The 18,281-nt window shown below is 37.5% G+C and overlaps 1 protein-coding gene across 17 annotated transcripts in view; it reads left to right on the plus strand.

Moving 5' to 3' along the window:
* Window positions 1-11,622: 11,622 nt before the first annotated feature.
* Window positions 11,623-18,281, plus strand: part of DNAJB6 (DnaJ heat shock protein family (Hsp40) member B6) — a 116,966-nt gene continuing 110,307 nt past the window's right edge. For 4 of the 17 annotated variants that reach the window (XM_056799974.1, XM_016426270.2, XM_016426273.2 and 1 more), the window contains exon 1: window positions 11,762-11,943. The gene's annotated coding sequence lies outside the window, so the exon portion shown is untranslated. Of the gene's footprint in view, window positions 11,944-13,917; window positions 13,952-14,275; window positions 14,349-16,285; window positions 16,336-18,281 lie in introns of all 17 variants that reach the window. The other 13 variants (XM_056799975.1, XM_056799970.1, XM_056799972.1 and 10 more) reach the window with 12 other exon arrangements.

Here is an 18,281-nt window from a genome sequence, read left to right on the forward strand (position 1 = left end):
ACCCCCACTTCAGAGTACATGCTCAGGCCCCCAGACTGAATGCTGTGTCTACCCTACCATACCTTTACCCCACACAGGGAAGGAGAAGGGAGGGGAGTGGTCTGAGTACTCTGCACAGGGGAGGGAGTAAGCACTCCCATTGGGCAGAGGGGCAGAGAAGCAAGGTGGAGAGGGGAAAGGAAGCAGCTCACTGGTACATGCCCACAGAGAGGTTTCTATGGCTCCCAGTTCACCATCACAGCTCTAGGATGTGCTGAAATTTTGAATACTCACTGCAATTTGATGTGTATAGTTTCCTTTGTAGTTTTGAAGATGGTTCATTAAAAGAATGAATTCTGGATGTAAGATATATCATTTATCATATAATAATACTTTGTACTTTTATAGTGTCATTTTATCTGGGGATATCAAAGCACTAATTATTTCCAACACCCATGTGAGGTACAGTAGCTGTCATTATTCTCAATTTATAGAAAGAGAAAAAAGGGTAGGTGGCTTGGTTCAAGTAATATAATCAACAACACAAAGCTTCTGTGGAAACTCCAGGAGACCAATAGCCCTAGATTTGAATTCTAAATATGACCATCACAAACAATTATATTTTTTGACTCATTGTTTCTATTTCTAGTAATAAGTCAATATGAAGTCTCTTCTTCTATCTACTTAGCCCACAAAATGCAGAACTGTCCCTCAAGTTTCGTTTTGAATTTTTTCCAAATTTTGAAAACTAATACATCCTCAAAACATTAAACCTTTTCTTCACTAAGAACAAAACTATCCAGCCTGAATGCCTTGATTACTTCTAAATAACTTTTACTTGTATTCCTTTTTAATTCTCTCCTATGACAAAGGAAGAAATTACTTTCTTACTTTTCAAGGATAAACCCATTTACCTGTGTCTCAGTTCCATTTTCTCTGAGGCATCTTTGGTTCTCATTATTTATCCTTTCTCAAGCAACTTTAATCTGTCCCTTTGAATTGATTCCTTTTCCTCTACTTACATATATGCATAAATCTTCCTTATCTTAAAAAAAGTATACAATAAAATCCCCCTACTTCACCTAACTGTTCCTCTTACTCCTTTTTAATATTAATATCTTTCTTTTCAGAGCCTTTGTTTCCTCATATCCAGTATTTCCTTAATCTTAGATAGTTTTCATTTAACCAGAATAAATTCTCTCTCCTTTCTACCTTATCTCCATTAGAAAAAACAAAAACAAAATCTTTGTAACAAATATTCATGTAAAGAACTTCTTACATTGGCCATGTTCAAAAAAAGTATTTATCCCATTCTGTACTCTGAGTTCATCACTTCCCCATCCGGAGGTGGGTGGTATGTGCTTCCTCATCATTTCTCTGAAATTGTGGTTGATCAGTGTGTTGATTAGAAGTCTTAAACATTTCAAAGTCATTTGTCTTTATGATAATGTTATTGTGTGAATTGTTCCGAGTACATTCTTCCTCAGTTCATACAAGTCTTCCCAGGCTTCTCTGAAATTGTCCCTTTCATTATTTCTTTCACCACCATAATATTTTATTACATTTATATGCCATAATTTGTTCTGCCATTCCCCAATTGGGATAGGCACCCCCTTAGTTTCCAGTTCTTTATACCACAATAAGAGCTGTTATAAATATTTTTGTAAATTTGAGTCCTTTTCTTTTTTCTCTTATCTCTTTTGAGTATATTTCTAATACTATTATAGCTGGATTAAAGGATATGTAGTTTAGAAACATTTTGGAGATAGTTCCAAATTGCTTTCTAGAATAACTTGAATAATTTATAACTACCAACAGTGTCAGGGATAAGAGAGAAAGTGTCTTTAGCAAATTGTATTATACCTAGGAGTGGGGTAATCTTGGGAATATATTTTATGTCACAATATCAGCATTACAATTCTGATACTCTAGTGAAATTAAACAATAAAATGATGGATAAAAAAAGAAATTTGATTCCCAAGTTTTTAATTATATTATATCTGGACAACTGAAAAAAGCTAACTGACTGATCTTGAGGCTTACAGTCTTTACTATCATAATGTAATTCATCACTGCCAGATCATTACTCATCCCTGCCAGATTAATATTTTGAAAACACTATAATTAGATTACATCCAAATTTAGCTTGGCATTCAATGTCCTTCACAATGCCATTGGACAAGAGTAGACACTACAGAGCTTACTTTCACCTTTCCAGTCTGGCTAGATGTGGACCTCTAGCATCTCTACTGAAACCCATCAGATCATTCTTCTCTTCCCTATGGTGATGGGTTGGGCTCCTTCACTCCTGTTTCCTTCACTTTGGATGAACAGAAGTCACCAACTCTAATCCTTTAGACAAGAGGGAGTTCTTATCATCTATCCTGCCACTGTACCTTGAGGTCCATTGAGCTTCACCTTTTGTCCTGCTGCTATTCCCCCAGATCTGAAGACTTTGCTATTTGATCTCCCAATGAATCTAAGGACTCTTGAGTCTTATGGTTCATCCCACCACCCTTAGGACTCCCCATTCTCCTGGTAGACAAACCTTCCTATAAATGTTTTCTCCTCTAATTAGAATGTGACCTCCTTGAAAGCAGGGACTGTCTGGTTTTTGTATCTGTATCCAAGTACTTAGCACATTGTCTGGTACATAGTAAATGTTTAATAAATGCTTTTTCATTCATTATTCAATAGGTATATTGACCTGAAAATATCTTTTTTTTTTTAACCCTTACCTTCTGTCTTGGAGCTGGCTCCAAGGCAGAAGAGTGGTAAGGGCTAGGCAATGGGGGTTAAGTGACTTGCTCAGGGTCACACAGCTAGGAAGTGTTTGATTTGAACCTAGGACCTCTTGTCTCTAGGCCTGGCTCTCAATCCATTGAGCCACCCAGCTGCCCCCCTGAAAATATCTTTTAAAAATAAAGTTATTCTTTATTTTGTAATCACATGTCTCTCTGTGTTGCGCCCATTTCAAGAATAGCTCACATTTACTGTTGGTAATTATTTAAATGTAAAATGCAAAACCTTCACAGAAGATAGTGTTGTCAACACTTCATGAGAAATACAAATCCACAACCTGCTGTTGTGAATACATGACAGAGCCATGCTCTTTGCAGATTTCTGAATGAAATTCTAGTCTCAGTGTTAAGCTTAACTCAGTTTTGATGTGACAGGAACCTAACTATTTATCCTTCTCTTGGCTACTAAGCCAAATGTAAAGAACATTTCAGATGAAATGCCGTGTTAGTGCCCCCATTTGTATTGGCCACTTATAAAAACCACTAGAATGAACACAGAGTGCTACCAACTGCTGTATTGCTCTCAGTACATGTCATGGATGTTATTCAATTGGGACCTATAATAATGTTTTAGTGAAAATGAAATTAATAATGAATAAAAAGCAATCTTTTAAATTGTTTTTAAGTGGGAGGATATACTTTTCCTACCAATTGTATGAACTCAGGTTTCTTGGTTTGTGACTACTAATAAGTTATTATAAATAAATAAAATGTTGTTGGTAAAGTGTCTTTTACCCATGGATCTCAAGGGCTTCTGTGAGAGGGAGTTCAATAAATGTGGAACTAGTTGTAAATGTGTTTATAACCTCCATTATGGCTCAACAATAGCATATCTACAGCATCTCACATTTTCAAGGTGTTTATATATAATAAAAATAGTTTATTTTCTAGCTTTTCATGGGAAACATAAAATGGTTATATTGAGAGAAATTGAGGTACTAGACAAATTTTGCCTAAGCATTAGAAGGGAGCCAAAGGAAAGTATCATTGGATTGACAAGTTCAACCTGAGGCACCTTCCATGCATGCATTCATTCAAGAAACTTTTATTATGTGCCTGAATAAAAATAAAAAGGTCTTCCCCTCAAGGAACTTCCATTCTATTGAAGAGAAATAGTCAATGAGCCATGTTAGATGCTTAGTAAGTGCTAGGCATTGTGCTATGCTGGGGACACACAAAATGCAAACATATGGTTCTTTTCTTACGAATCTCAAATTCTAATAGGGCAGACAGCATGCTTACAACAACTATGTGCATTCAAGATAGATACAATGTAAAAGAAAGATAATCTCCCAAGTAGGGCAATGAGGAGGAGGCTTCCTGTAGAAGGTGGTTTTTGAGCAATCTCTCTCTCTCTCTCTCTCTCTCTCTCTCTCTCTCTCTCTCTCTCTCTCTCTCATCTCTCTCATCTCTCTCATCTCTCTCTCTCATCTCTCTCACATCTCTCTCATCTTTCTCTCTCATCTCTCTCTCTTCTTCCCTCTCTCTCCTTCCCTCTTTCTCTCTCTCTCTCTCCCTCTCTCCCTCTCCTTCCTTCTCTCTCTCTCTCTCTCTCTCTCTCTCTCTCTCTCCCCTCCTCCCTCCCTCCCTCTCTTTCTCTCTCTCTTTTTTCTTTTTCACTTTTACTTCCTGTCCTAGTAATCACTCTAGGACATGAGGGCAAATGGAGTTAAGTGACTTACTCTTGATCACACAGCTAGGAAATATCTGAGGTTACATTTGAATCCAGGTCCTCCTGGCTCCAGTTCTGGTTCTCTATCTGCTGTGCCACCCCACCTAGCTGCTCCTTGAGCTGACTTGAAGGTCAGGGAAGCCAGGCACTAAATGTTAGCAGCAATTCCAGATATGTCTGTACAGAGATCAGTAAATACAAAGTGAATGTATATGTGTATGTGGATATGCTGATGCATATACATATGTGTTGTACCTTCTGGAGACAGATTTGTTAGAACAAATCTTCAAGAACTAGCTTTATGGACCCTTGTGTTTATAGTGTAGACACTCCTAATGTTTGAAAGCAGAGTCTTTTGGCAAAAAAGGGAAACATGGGATGATTTAGCAGTGATAAAGTTACTATGGTCAAGGAAGTTTGGAAGGTAGCAAAAACTGAACCCAGCAGCTGGCTACTGGCCTTAATTTCCTGCATTGTGACAAGGAAACTCAACTGTTTACTGGTGTTACATTTGAAGAGTAAAGTAAATTGGGAGACAAGCATGATCAGTTGTTTAGTTAGGCTGTTGTTGTTGTTGTTGTTGTGTCTGATCCTTCATGATGATGACTCCATCTGGGGTCTTCCTGGCAAAGATACTGGAGTGGTTTGCTATTTCCTTTTCTAGCTCATTTTATAGATGAGGAAAATGGAGACAAACATGGTTAAATAATTTATTTGCCCAGGGAAATACAGCTAGTAAGTATCTGAGGCCAGATTTGAACTGAGGGTGGTAAATCTTGCTGACTCCAGGATGGGTGCTTTAGCCACTTTGCCACTTAGCTGCCCATTTGGATGTGGCTAAATAAGTCTCCTAGTCTGAGAATAGGGGTAGGGGAAGAGAAGAGAGCTTGTTCAAGAGCCCCTTTAAAGCAGGGATTCTTAACTGGAGGCACAAAGACCATAAAGGGTCAGTGGATAAATTTTAGGGGGAGGTCTGTGAACTTGGAGAGGAAAAATATTACATCTATATTTTCATTTTCCCCAACTGAAACCTGACATTTCCTTCAATTATGAATTTAGAAAAAAAATCATTCTGAGCAAAAGGGGCTTCATAGACTTCACCGTAGTGACAAAGAGGCCCATGACACAGAAATGGTAAAGAACTCCTTTTTACTTTAGGCAAAAAGTTTCTGCCCTTTGCCTGAAGAGAATGTATAGAAATGAAAGTCCTATTTCTAGCTCTCTTAGTTTGAGAGGAGAGGTATGGTCTGAGAAGGTACTCTAATGCAGCTTTCCCCTAAGAAGGGGGTTGGGAGGAAAGAAGGAAGGGGAGGAGGAATGAGAACTAGTCTCCTAACTTTACTCTTCAGGAAAGCACCCATATCTACAGAGTAAAAACAAATAATGGTCAAGGGGGATCTGGAAATCAGAAGAAGCCTTGGGCTGAACCTTAAAGGAAAGTAGGGATTCTGAAGAATTGGAAATGAAGAGCACATTCCAAGTATGAAGGGCAATTTGTGCAAAAGCATGGAGATAGAAAGTGAATGTCATATGTAGACAATAGTAATTAGGCCAGTTTAGTTGGAATGAAAAGTGTTTTGCAATCATCCTACACAGATTAACTGGAGTCAGATTTGGAAGGGCTCTATTGGAGCTTCTTGAGCTGGGGAATAACATAGTCAGATTTATGTTTTAGGAAAATCAATATCTATCTCAACATTGATGCATTGACTGGGGGCACTGATAGTTTCTCTTCTTGGATCAGCATTTGAAGCTATGGCCCTTTTGTGTCCCTCAGCATGGAAAGCCACTCTTTTTAATCTAGTGGTTCAAAAATGTTTTTATTGTGTTTTAATGCCTTGTGGTACTGGACATGAGACCTAAGTTATCCTATCACTACTATCATTATCATGCTTTCTTTCCTGGAATTCCTATGGATGAGTTCCACAGTTCAATCCAAAAACTTGATCTTACCAATTGGTAGCAATAAATTGTCTTTCACCCATAGTTGCAAATTAGACATCATTAAACGCAATTCTATATGGCCATGGTAAATTAGGACCACTTGCTGTCTTTGAGGGCTCTGACTCTGATGAGTTACTATATTTTGTGTTAAAGACATTTCCAAATGAGGGATTATAATGGCAATTTAGCATCCACACCAGAAGAAAGGAAAACATCTAAAGGAAAAAAAAACATGTCTAAAAACTACTAAAGGATATCTATTCACATCCCCCCCACCACCCCAGGTCTTGGGTCAGATACAGATGGGAGAGGGAGGTTGTGATTCTCTGAATCATATCTGAATTGGGGTGATATAGTAGTTCTGAATATGTCTTCCTAGACTATTCTTTTTTTTTTTTTTAAAGAAAATTACCAGATGAGAGACAGAAAATAAAAGAGTCAGAGAGAGAAAGACTTCAACACATTTCTGAAATATGTTAGAGATGTTTCTCCTATAAGACAGCTTTGAGGATGGTTATTGGAAAGTATCAAGATATTATTTGCTATCTTCATACCCAGAGTTATGCGTTAGGATCTTTGAGCACAGAAAATTGTTGAGAGGAATGAGAGTATGCGACTGGAATGTTTCTTTGATAAACTCAAGGTTTGCTAACAAAGGGCATGTGGAGGGTCTTATCTATGATGCCAAGTTCTATAAAGTCATCTGAGCCTAGACAGAAACCTATCTATGAAGTTATTATTGGGAAAAGTGGGGGAGACTTTGGCTTTAGCAAAAAGGAACTATACACTTTTTATAAGACACATGCCAAATGATATGGTTTGAATCTTCCCTGGGAATTATGTATCAAATTTTTTAGCAAATACCAGAAGAATGGCCTTGGGTTTTTCTTTCAAGTGGGAATTCTACATGTGAAATGCTAACTTAGATTCCATAGAAGAAAGGGAATAAGTTTCTAATATACAAAATTCTTTATAAGGCTCTATTAATATGATTCATGTTTATATAAATATATTATGTATACATAATTAGAGGTGCTTGTATAGTGCATGGGCAGAGATTCCCTGTCTTGTTCTGGTTAAGCACATGTATATGACCCAGTGATGAGGTGCTCAGTGTTTTGAGAAAATAAGATAGTCCCCTTATTGGTCACTAAGATGGAAGAACCAATGGCTTAATATTTGGTACAAGATTTTTTTCTTCTTTTTTTAATTTAGGGGTAAGGATGGAGGTGAGAGAGAAGGTTGGGTAGGAATAGGATTGTCAAAAAATATAAAAGAATAGAAAGGTCACTGAAGCACTAAAAATGTATGAAAGAGAACAGAAGGAAGGACAGATAGCAGGAATCAGAGAAAAGCAGGACAGGCTTGAATGTTTTTGAACTTTAACAAAGAAAAGCAAGCTCTACATGATAGAACTTTGCATTTTTGTGCATAAACTTTTTATGGTTCTGTTTTCTCTGGTAAAAATCTTGTATTCAAGATTCAAATTTATAAAATTCATTATTCCCCCAAAAGATAAGTAGTCAATGTGATATACTAGGCAGTTTTCAAAAAAAGAAATAGAAACTACCAACAAGCATGAGAAAAATTGCAAGAATCTCTAATAGATAATAATATAATCACTAATAGATACTATATAGATTCTACCTCATACCTATCAGGTTGACAAAGATGACCAAAAAAAATAAAAGGAAAATGAAAATATGGGAGGGTTTCTGGGAAAACTAGTGCACTAATGGACCACTGTTGGAACTGTGAATTATTAACAGATATTCTGTGGAAAGTAATCTGGAATTGGGCCCAGGAATTTACTAAATTATGTTTTCCTTTTGACCCAGCTATGTTTTTATGAGGCTTTTACCACAAAGAGAAAAACCACTCATGTACAAAAATATTTATAGTAGTTCTTTCAAACCAAGGGGGTGTCTATCAATTGGTGAATGGTTGAACAAATTATAATACATGAATACCAAGTAATATTATTGAACAATAAAACATTACAAAAGGGATGATTTCAGAGAACCCTGGGAAGATTTGTATGAATGAATTCAGTAGTATGAATAGAATCAGTAGAATAATTTATACCTAACAACATTGTAAAGAAAAACAACTTTGAAAGACTATAAACCCTGAATAATGCAATTACTTATTACTAATCTAATGGACAATGAAGCATGCTACTGATCTCCTGAAAAACAATTAATTCAATTTGTAGAATAACTGACACATTTTCATACATGACCATTTTGTTGGGGAATTTGTTTTCTTTGGTTGTACAAAATAAAAACAAAAACAATAAAATTTGTAGGAAATGTTGATTTTGGGAAAAAGATAACTACATACCATGATGAAATACATAAACGGTCACATTATAATTATAGAATAAAAAAGAAGAAATTACCCCTTGGTTCTCTGGATGGTTCATGGCTAAACAAGTGATAGAGAGTATAACACAATATAAAATGAACAATTTTTACTACATAAAATTTAAAAGTTTTTCATAGTCAAATTTAATATAATAAAAAAAATACAAGGGAAACAACTGAGAAAATGTTTTGCAATAAGATTCTTTAATAAAAGTTTCATTTCCCATATAAAGGACTTAATTCAATTTTTAAGACTGCCGAGTATACTGGTACATTGCTGTAATCCTTTCTACCAGGAAAGTTGAGCCTGATAGATGTCTTGAGTTTGGGGAGGCTGAGGTTCATGATCTTTTGGTTTTGGAATTCTTAGTTAAAATGGGCTAAGCTAATCAGATAGCAGAAGTAAGTTTGGCATGATTATGTTACATTTCTAGGAGCAGGGGGCCGCTGAGTTTCCTAAGCAGGAGTGAACAAGCAGTAGTAGAGTAATGGAGCAGGTCAAAACTTCTGCGTCTATCAGATTTGGAATTGGTCCAGAAGTAGTCACTGTACTTTCAGCTTGAGCAAAATGAGAGAATCAGTCTTTTAAAAAAAAAGGGAAAAAACACCATTTCTTAATAAATAGTCAAAGGATGTGAACATGTATTTTTTTTAAACCCTTACCTTCTGTTTTAGTATTAATTCTAAGATAGAATACCAGCAAGGGCTAGGCAAAAAGAGTTAAGTGACTTGCCCAGGGTCACACATCAAGGAAGTGTCTGAAGCCAGATCTGAACCCAGGTCTGGAGCTCCATCCCATTGTGCTACCTTTAAATGGAAAGTTCTTTAAGGAAGAAGTCCAAACTATTAACAATCACAAGAAAAATTGCTCTAAATCACTAATAGAGATTGTAAATTAAAGCAGTTTTGAGATTCTACTTATTTTTCACAATGTCAAAGATGACAAAAGCAGAAAATGACAAATATTAGAAGGCTTCTGGGAAAATAGGTACACAGATGTCCTGTTGGTACAACTGTGAATTGTTCTAGCCATTCTAAAAAACAATTTGTAACGATGCCCAACAAGTTACTAAAGTGTGTACCTTTTGATCTAGCTACATCACTACAGGGCCTATACCCTCAAAGAAATCAAAGAGGAAAAGAACTGATATGTGCAAAGTTATTTATAGTAACTCTTTTCATTTTAGTTCAACATTGGAAACTATGGAGGTGTCTTCATACTGGGGATTGGCTCTACAAATTTTGGCATATGAATGTAATGGAAAATTATTTTGCTGCATGAAATAATGAAGTGGATTTCAGAGGTAACTGGGAAGATCTTTAAGAACTGGTGCAAATCAAAGGGAGTAGAAATAGAGGAACAATTATTCAATATTAACAGTAATATAGAGAAAAAACAATTTTGATAGACTAAATTTCTGATAATGCAATGATAAAACACAAATCCAAAAAGAAATGAAATATACCACTCAATTCCTGACAAAGTAGTAATGAATTTAATATGCAGAAACATACATATTTGGACCTGGCAAATGTGGGAATTCATTTTGTCAGGTTATGTAGCCATGTATTGAAGGATTTTTCAGCTTTTAAAAAAATTGCTCAATAAGGGATAGTTGGCAGGACAGATTTAAGAGAAAAAAAACTTGTTACTTGAAAAATAATAAAATAAAAAGATAACTTCATTTTGAACATGTTGAGTTCAAATACACACTGCTTATTTTCTTTTGGAAATGACTAATAATTGATAATGGTTTAGGACTAGTGTTCAGTCAAGAAACTAGGGCTGGTTGGATATTTCTGAAATGATAGCAAATATTTCCATACCACTTGTGCTGGGCACTAGGCACTGTGCTAAGTGCTTTACAATTATCTCATTTAATCTTCACAACCTTGGAAGGTAGGTGCTATCATTATCCCCATTTTATAGAGGAGGAAACTGAGTCTAAAAGAATTTAAACAACTTCACCAGGAGTAAGGTCAAGTTTGAACACCTGACTCCAGGTTCAAGCTCTATTCACTGCATTAGCTAGCTGCTATCTACATACCTACATAGAAATGACAACTGAAGTCAAGGGAATTTATGGGGACACCAAGTTGGGGAATGTAGAGAGAAAATTAAAAGTGTCCAAGAGGGAGTTTTGGGGTACACAGTTAGGTAGCAGGATATCGATAAAGAGCCAGCAAAGGAGACAGATGAGAAGTGACAGAAAAAGATGATCTTCAGTGCCAAATGTTGCTGAGATGTCAAGAAAAAAAGCCACTGAATTGGCAACCTGGAGAGGAGAGACAGAGACAGAGGAGAGACACTGGGCAGATTTTTGGGAAGAGTTCTTTCTTCCTCCCAGGACTGTAAACTTAAGGGCAGCAACAGTCTGAGCTTTGCATCTTAGTAACCTCAACACAAATTAAAAAGCATTAAATGTTCATTTATTCTGCACCCAGCATAGTACATGGCAGGCGGTTAATATATGCTTCAGTCAGAATGGTTTTTCCCCGAGGGTTGGACCATGGACCCACTGGGTCTCCCAAAGGGCCTTTCCCTTTCCTCCCCCATTTGTCCTAACGGTTGGGACTGGGGAGAAGGGGCAGCGTAGGAGGTTGGGGACTTCCAACCACCGCAGCCCCCTTGACTTCCCCAAAAGGCTCCTCTGTGTGTGTGTGTGTGTGGTGTGTGTGTATGTGATTTCAAGAGTGGATGACAGGGATGGAGAACATGGCGGGAAGTCCCGGATGTCCTCATTAGGCTAGTGGGCCCAAAGGGACCTCAGTAGCTTTTCTCTACCACCCCTAACTCGGCGGCCGGCAGATGGCGCCAACGGCCGTAGACAGGCGGCGAATCCGAGGAGAGGAGCAGAGAATTTTCGGGAAGGTGGCGTAGGGGCGGGGCGTAGGATGCGGAGGTATTGGATGGACGCGGCAGCAACCACCCCTAGCGCGGCCACCGCCCCCAATCCAGTGGACTTAATGGTGGAAAGGAAGTGGAGCGTCGCCACGCTGCTCCGACGTCTGACGCACTTCCTGTTTGTTGTTGGAGAAACGAAGAGAAAGGAAAGCGCGAGGAGTCGCCGCCGCCACCACCACCACCGCCACCTCCAGCAGCGCCGGAGCCGAGAGGAGACTTCGGGCCTCGCCGCCCAGCCTCTCCTCCTCCCCGCCGCCAGCTGTCAACCTCCCTCGGGTAAGGGAAGCCCCTGACAGGATTCCGGGATTCGGGAGGAGGGAGCCGGGCCGAGTCGCGGCCAGGCTGACGGACTCTTTCCCCGGAGCCTTAGCAACGGTGGTGTTGATGACCCGCCTGGCGCGCCAGCTCCTCGGGCCTCGCGGCCTGCGTGCGGGGTGGGGCGAGATGGGATGAGGACCTGGTGTCTACGCTTCCAGCTCCAGCTGCCGGGTCGGTTGTCCTTGCCTGCCGCCGCCGGGCATGCGGCTCCGGGGTCGTTGGGGGAGGGTGAGGAGGACGCGTCCGGACGCTCGGGCCCTCCCCCCCTCCCGGTTCTCGCCGTCTCGGCCGAGGTGTCCGTTTGGAGGCCTCTTAGCCCGACCCCCGCCACACTGGAGTCCGTAAGCTCGAACCTCGAGCTGGGCCTTGAAGGCGTTAAAAACCTCATGGTAATTGGTGCTTGCGAGCTGAGGCCTGGAGGCTGGGGTTGCAACTCGTTGGGCTGAAGGAAAAGGCGGATTGATTTTTTTTTTTTAGTGTTTGGTTTAGTGCAGTGCCTCTATTTTCCTGTCTTCACCTGATTAAAATTAGGCTCCCTTTTCTCCCCAAGATGTGGTTAGTTAGATCAGGATTGTGAACACTGAACCGTGAAGGAACCACGTTTGGGGTCACTACGGGGTTCTTTCCCATTCAAATAACCTTTATTAATCGCCCACTGTGCGTCGGTCCTTGTGCTAAACTCTGGGGATACCAAGACAGCCAAAAAGACAGTTCGGACCCTGCCGTCTGAAAGTTCGCAGTCTAACGGGTGGGGGGCAGATGTACAACAAACACGTACAAACAAGAGAAACAGATTCCAGAAAGGTAGAGGTGGCCTAGGGTGGTTAGATGGTTTAACTTGAGGCTGTTAAGTTCTTCGCGTTCTGATTTTGAAAATACATTGCGAAAGACCATGCAGATGGTTCAAGTTATCAACCAAGTAGTGCTGGATAGAGGTCTGCAAGTTTGGGGAAACTGCAATTGAGGTAGGAGACCCTTCCTTGTAGGTAGGAGGGAGGTAGATCTTTGTGTTTTTATTTACTTGTTTATACCCTTTTTCCCCAACCTTTTTTGAATACTTTTTACTAGAATGAAAGCAAGTTAATTGGAAGAAATAGTTTTTTTTAAATATTCTGTTAGGATAAACATGAGAGTTGGGGAGAAATAATAGCAACTAATAGAATTTATTTTAGTGACTTATGACTTGCTGGCAAACTTTTATAGTGCTGTCAGCACATTTATACTATTAGCTCATTTTATTCCCCCGTACAGCCGTGGGAGGTGGGAGGTAGGTACTGGTTTTTTTTTTTTTTACAGATGAGGAAACAGACTGGTTAAGTTGACTTGCCCAGGTTCACACCACTAATGATGAATTTGAACTCTGATCAGACCCAGTGCGATATAAGATTTAAAAGTAAACATTTCATTATTAACATAAAGATAACTTGTAGATGATTTCTGTGTTAAACCAAATGACTTGACATTGTAGTTAGGTTATATGTAATTCCTGGTAAAAAGGTGTTAATTTCTAAGAAATTTAAAAGAAGCATAGAAAAAACCCTAAACCACTGTCAAATTTATTCACTCCCTTGCACTTCTTTTATGAAAGTAGTTTCTATTCACTTCTGTTTTATGTAATCAATAGCTCAAAGGAATGATTCTCCAAAGGGAATTGACATTGGATAGATACAGCAACAAAATTGGGAGAGGAGTAATTCAGTACTGGCTTCAGACCTGTGCCACATTGTGGAGCCCTGGGCAGCTCACTTAACTGCTTTGCTTCAGTTGCCTCATCTGTAAAATGGGGATAATAATAGTACCTACCTTTCAGGATTGTTATGAAGAACAAATGAGATAATATTTGTAACATACTTGGCACAGGGCCAGGTACATATTGGGCACTTAATAAATTTTTTCCTTTCTCCTATGCTGAATTCCTGACTGGAATACAAGAGATGTTTCTGGATGTATTAGCTTTCTCTAGAAGGTAATATGCCACATTTGTTTTGGAAAACACAGATGAATGGTTACACTAGACATTCTTGAACATACTTTTAGTCACTTTATTGTAGAATTTGAGGACAGGATAGAAAATGCAGCTAGAGTATTTATTGACTATAAATGTAGGTAACTTCAGGTAGAATTTAGCTTATATAATAGCGAAAAGGTAGTGTGTGCCAGTCATGATGAATAGGTTACCTGAAAAGTTTAAAGTGAAGTAAAGTGTTAAATTGAGATTTTTGAACCCCCAACTTTTATCATGATTTTTACATCTCAAAGCTGTGTGCTTGTAAGCTATTTTTTGTTCTAGAGATCAGACTGATCCAAGAAGAAAGATTGATGCCAGTCCAGTAGCAGAACTCAGATGTCTAAAGCCTGGAAAAGTAATATATTCATATGTCAAAGACCTGTGATTTTATATCTCAATTTGGTTTAGGAAATTCTATTTTGGAGGAAACTTTCTACCATTGCTTCTCAGCAATGTATGCAGGAGATGGGTTTAAATGACTTGTACAGTCAGGCAAACCTAAAAGTGTGCTAGTTAGGGCTTAAGTCTCAGTCTGTGATTTCAAAGCCCGTTTTCTATTAAATTCTCGTTGCTGACTCTTAATACACCTCTCCTATAAATGATTTAGGAAAAGTTGGCTATAGGTCCCTCTTTAAGCAAACAGGAAACCAGACACTAGAATGCTTTAGATAGTTGGGATGTATTTTAAGTCTTGCTTAGCATAAATATCTTTGTGCACAAAAACGCACAAAGACAATCGTCATCCTCGGTTACCGAGAGACTACTACTACTACTACTACTACTACTACTACTACTACTACTACTACTACTACTAGCCACTTTGTGACCTTGATAATAGTTTATATAGCCTTCTGTTTCTTTAATTGAACTGGAATATGAAAGAATTGAGGTTTCAGTTCTAAATTAGGTCTTGGCTCTAAAACTGGTACTTTTTACTAAATACATTTTATGAAACATCAAAATGATTCTTTTTTAAACATCTCAAAAGAATCTCAGTTTCATAGGTTTGGATATACTTTATGCAAATTTTGATTGCAACTTTTCTGTTGCTTTAGTGGATAGTTTAATGTAGGGATTCTTAATTTATGTCATGGGCCATTTTTAGCTGTTTTAAAATGCATAAAGTTATATTGAAGTAACATCTATCAAAATGTCAAACCAAACCAAACCCCCCACTAAATCCCAAAACTGAAGAGTTGGCATTTCCTCAACCAAATTAACTTTTCATTTACTGAATTGATATGTCTGAAAAAAGTGACTTTCTTCATGTTCTTTGTTCCTAATTAAACTAGTATTTGAGTGACAATTTCACCAAGTCCAGACCAGAAGAAACCTTTACAGTTTGAAAGTAGGAACAGAAAATTTCTCCAGCTTTCTCAGGGCTATGCCAGAAACAGCATTTAGGCACTAACAAAAGAGGACTTTTGGTGGCAGTGCAAAGGGGAGTGGTAATTGCCTTTCTAAAAAAAATTTACCTTGGGATTCCTTTAAATATTATTAATTTAAGCTTGTAGGAAATTTAAAATGTAATTTATTTAAATTATATTTAAATTTAAACAGCTTTTCAGAATTTTTTAATAATGTACTTCAGAATCTGCAATCTAAATAACATTACTCTATTAATTTTAATCATAAACTTGGAGATTTGTTCTCATGGGAATATTTTGGTCTGAGGCCCTCCTAAAACCTGAAAGAAAAATGATTTCCTCCTTAAAAAATTCTGGGATTCTCTTAAATTCACATAGGAGCACCACCTAGTGGAGAAACATGGCAAGGACTTTGTCAGCTTTCCAAACATGGAATATCAGATAAGTTATAGGTAATATCTAGCTAGGGATGGAACTAAAGATAATTTGAGTTTGAAGAAATTGAGTGCAGTGAAGAAAGAAAAGTTAGTTGGTGCAGAGACAGTGATGGAAATGAAGAAATGTGAGGTATAAAAACTGAAAGAATTCAATTTGAAGACTAAACTTTTGGTAAATCCATAGGGACTTATTAAATTTATAGACTGGTAACAGCTATTTAATACACTTTCCCTGTAACTTTTTTTATAAAGGGAAATCACTTTCAAGGTTAATATGAAGATTATAGAGAAAAGTGTTTTTTTTTTTAAATGAAGCAATAAATAGTACTCTCATAAGTGTTACTTTAAAGCTTAAACTACTATACTGGCAGCCACAAGATGATATTGTGGGGTTACTTTTGAAATTATCTGACTACCTAAAGCTGTAAGCTTGTAGAACTTCTTTGTAAAAGGGTTTTTGCTTGATCTGCTAATCTTTTATTTAACAGCACTGGCTAGGCCGAAGTATTTGCTTGACTATCTGGAGCCTCCTGTAAAGGTATCATTATCAAGGTTTAAATAATTTCCTTAGGTGTTTATAGTGGTGTATTGTTTCTTAAAACTGGCATATGAGCATTAATAAGGAGAGAGACTTTGAAATGGTAGAAGATTTAAAGATAATTTGAAAGTGATTAATTGCTTAAAATATTTTCTGGAATCATAAGGTTGGGTAATCTTAGTTTGGAAGAATGTTTTTTCTTTATGACTCAGTTTACTTTTTTTGGGGATCTAATATGCCCAACATTACTATCTTGACACTTTATTCTTTTATTGATTTCTATCAACATAATTTTAATGTATTTACTTGCAAAGTTAAGTTTAGAAATTAAGAATATGAAGCTATATTTTGACATAGATGCTCCCATTTATTCATTATGCACATTATTGAAGTTCAAATTCTTAGCCTTGTGATTTACTTGCAGGATGACCTTGGTCAATTCATTTGACTCTTCTGGATTTCAGCCTCATCATCTGTAACAGGAAAGAGTTGGACTAGATACCTCTTAAGTTCCTTCCTGCTCAGACATTGTATAACTCTGTGACTCATATATAATAGGATTGGGTTTTTTTAAACTGTAAGATAGGAAGTTACTTAGTTTACTTCAGTTGTTTTTTTTAACCTTATAATTTGAGTTCTTGATGAAAATCTTTTCACCAAACACCAGTAACACTGAACTCTACTATTTCTGGAACAAAACACTCAATACTGGGCATTTTCACTGACCCTCATGCCCAGTAATTCTTCTTTACCCCCCCCCCCCCCCCCAATCCCATCTCCCCTGGCTTTCTTCAAGTCCCAGTTAAAATTCTCACCATCTAAAGAAAGCCTTTACTGATGCCCCTTAATTATAGTGTCTTCTTTCTGTTGATTATTTCCAGTTTGTCCTGTACATAATTTGTATGCTGCCTAGAGTGTGAGCTCCTTTATAACAAGGAATATTTTGCTTTTTCTTTGTATCTCCACTGCTTATTACAATGTCTGGCACATAGTAGGCACTTAATAAATGTTTAACCCGAGTTTAAGCAACTTGTGCAACACTACTTATCTTGTCCATATTAGAGGTCTGAGGAACTCCAGTCTTACCCTTAGGCAGTACTCTATTCCTCACCCAGCTCCAAATATGGATTTCCAAATATGTATTAGTCACTTTAGTAGCGATAGAATTTAGATAAATAAATAAAACTTGGATCCCTGACCTGACTAAGGAAGTGCTTTGTCCACTCAGTGCCCCATACCCAGATATTTATTGAGTTCCAAATATGTAGTGGACATTATAGTAGAGATAGAATTTAAAAAATACTTTAGTCCCTGACCTTAAGAAATTTTAAAATCCATTTGAGTACATTAGTATGTATGTTATCTTATCTTAATGTATGTTTAAGATCACTAGCAAGCAAGCTTAGTAAGCACAAAATGATATGACTTGATAATTTAATGGTAAGCTTGGCTTTAGACCATTTTCATACTTGTTTGAATATGAATTTATCTGACCTGTGAATTCAGTATGCTAGAAATGGGACCCATAAAATCATAAGTCAAAATTTGATTTGGATAAAGTTGGAAACTTGCCTAGCTTCTACATCCTACCTTCCTTAGACCTTTTGTTACCTTCTGTTCCATGAAAAGGAATAATCTTAGACTAATCTATCACTTCAGGGTAAAACAAAACAAGATACCTGTTTTGATTCCTTTTCTTAAGCTTTGGGGAAATTAAGTATTATAGTTTATATTAGGAGCCTTCAGGCTATATGCTTCAGAGTGAGATAGTCCTGAACCTACTCTCTTGAATTCATTTCAGTTCTTCAATCTTCTGTGATTCTAGGGTTTCATCTTTCCTTAATGTCTTAATTATTTGAAAGCAAATAAGTTCATAATGCTTATGTCAGAGAGTAAAAGAAGGATAAATGTGTATCATCATAGAAGGCTTCTTGGAGAAATTTTTA

The sequence above is a fragment of the Monodelphis domestica genome, chromosome 5 (assembly GCF_027887165.1).
Source record: "Monodelphis domestica isolate mMonDom1 chromosome 5, mMonDom1.pri, whole genome shotgun sequence".
Taxonomy (NCBI): domain Eukaryota; kingdom Metazoa; phylum Chordata; class Mammalia; order Didelphimorphia; family Didelphidae; genus Monodelphis; species Monodelphis domestica.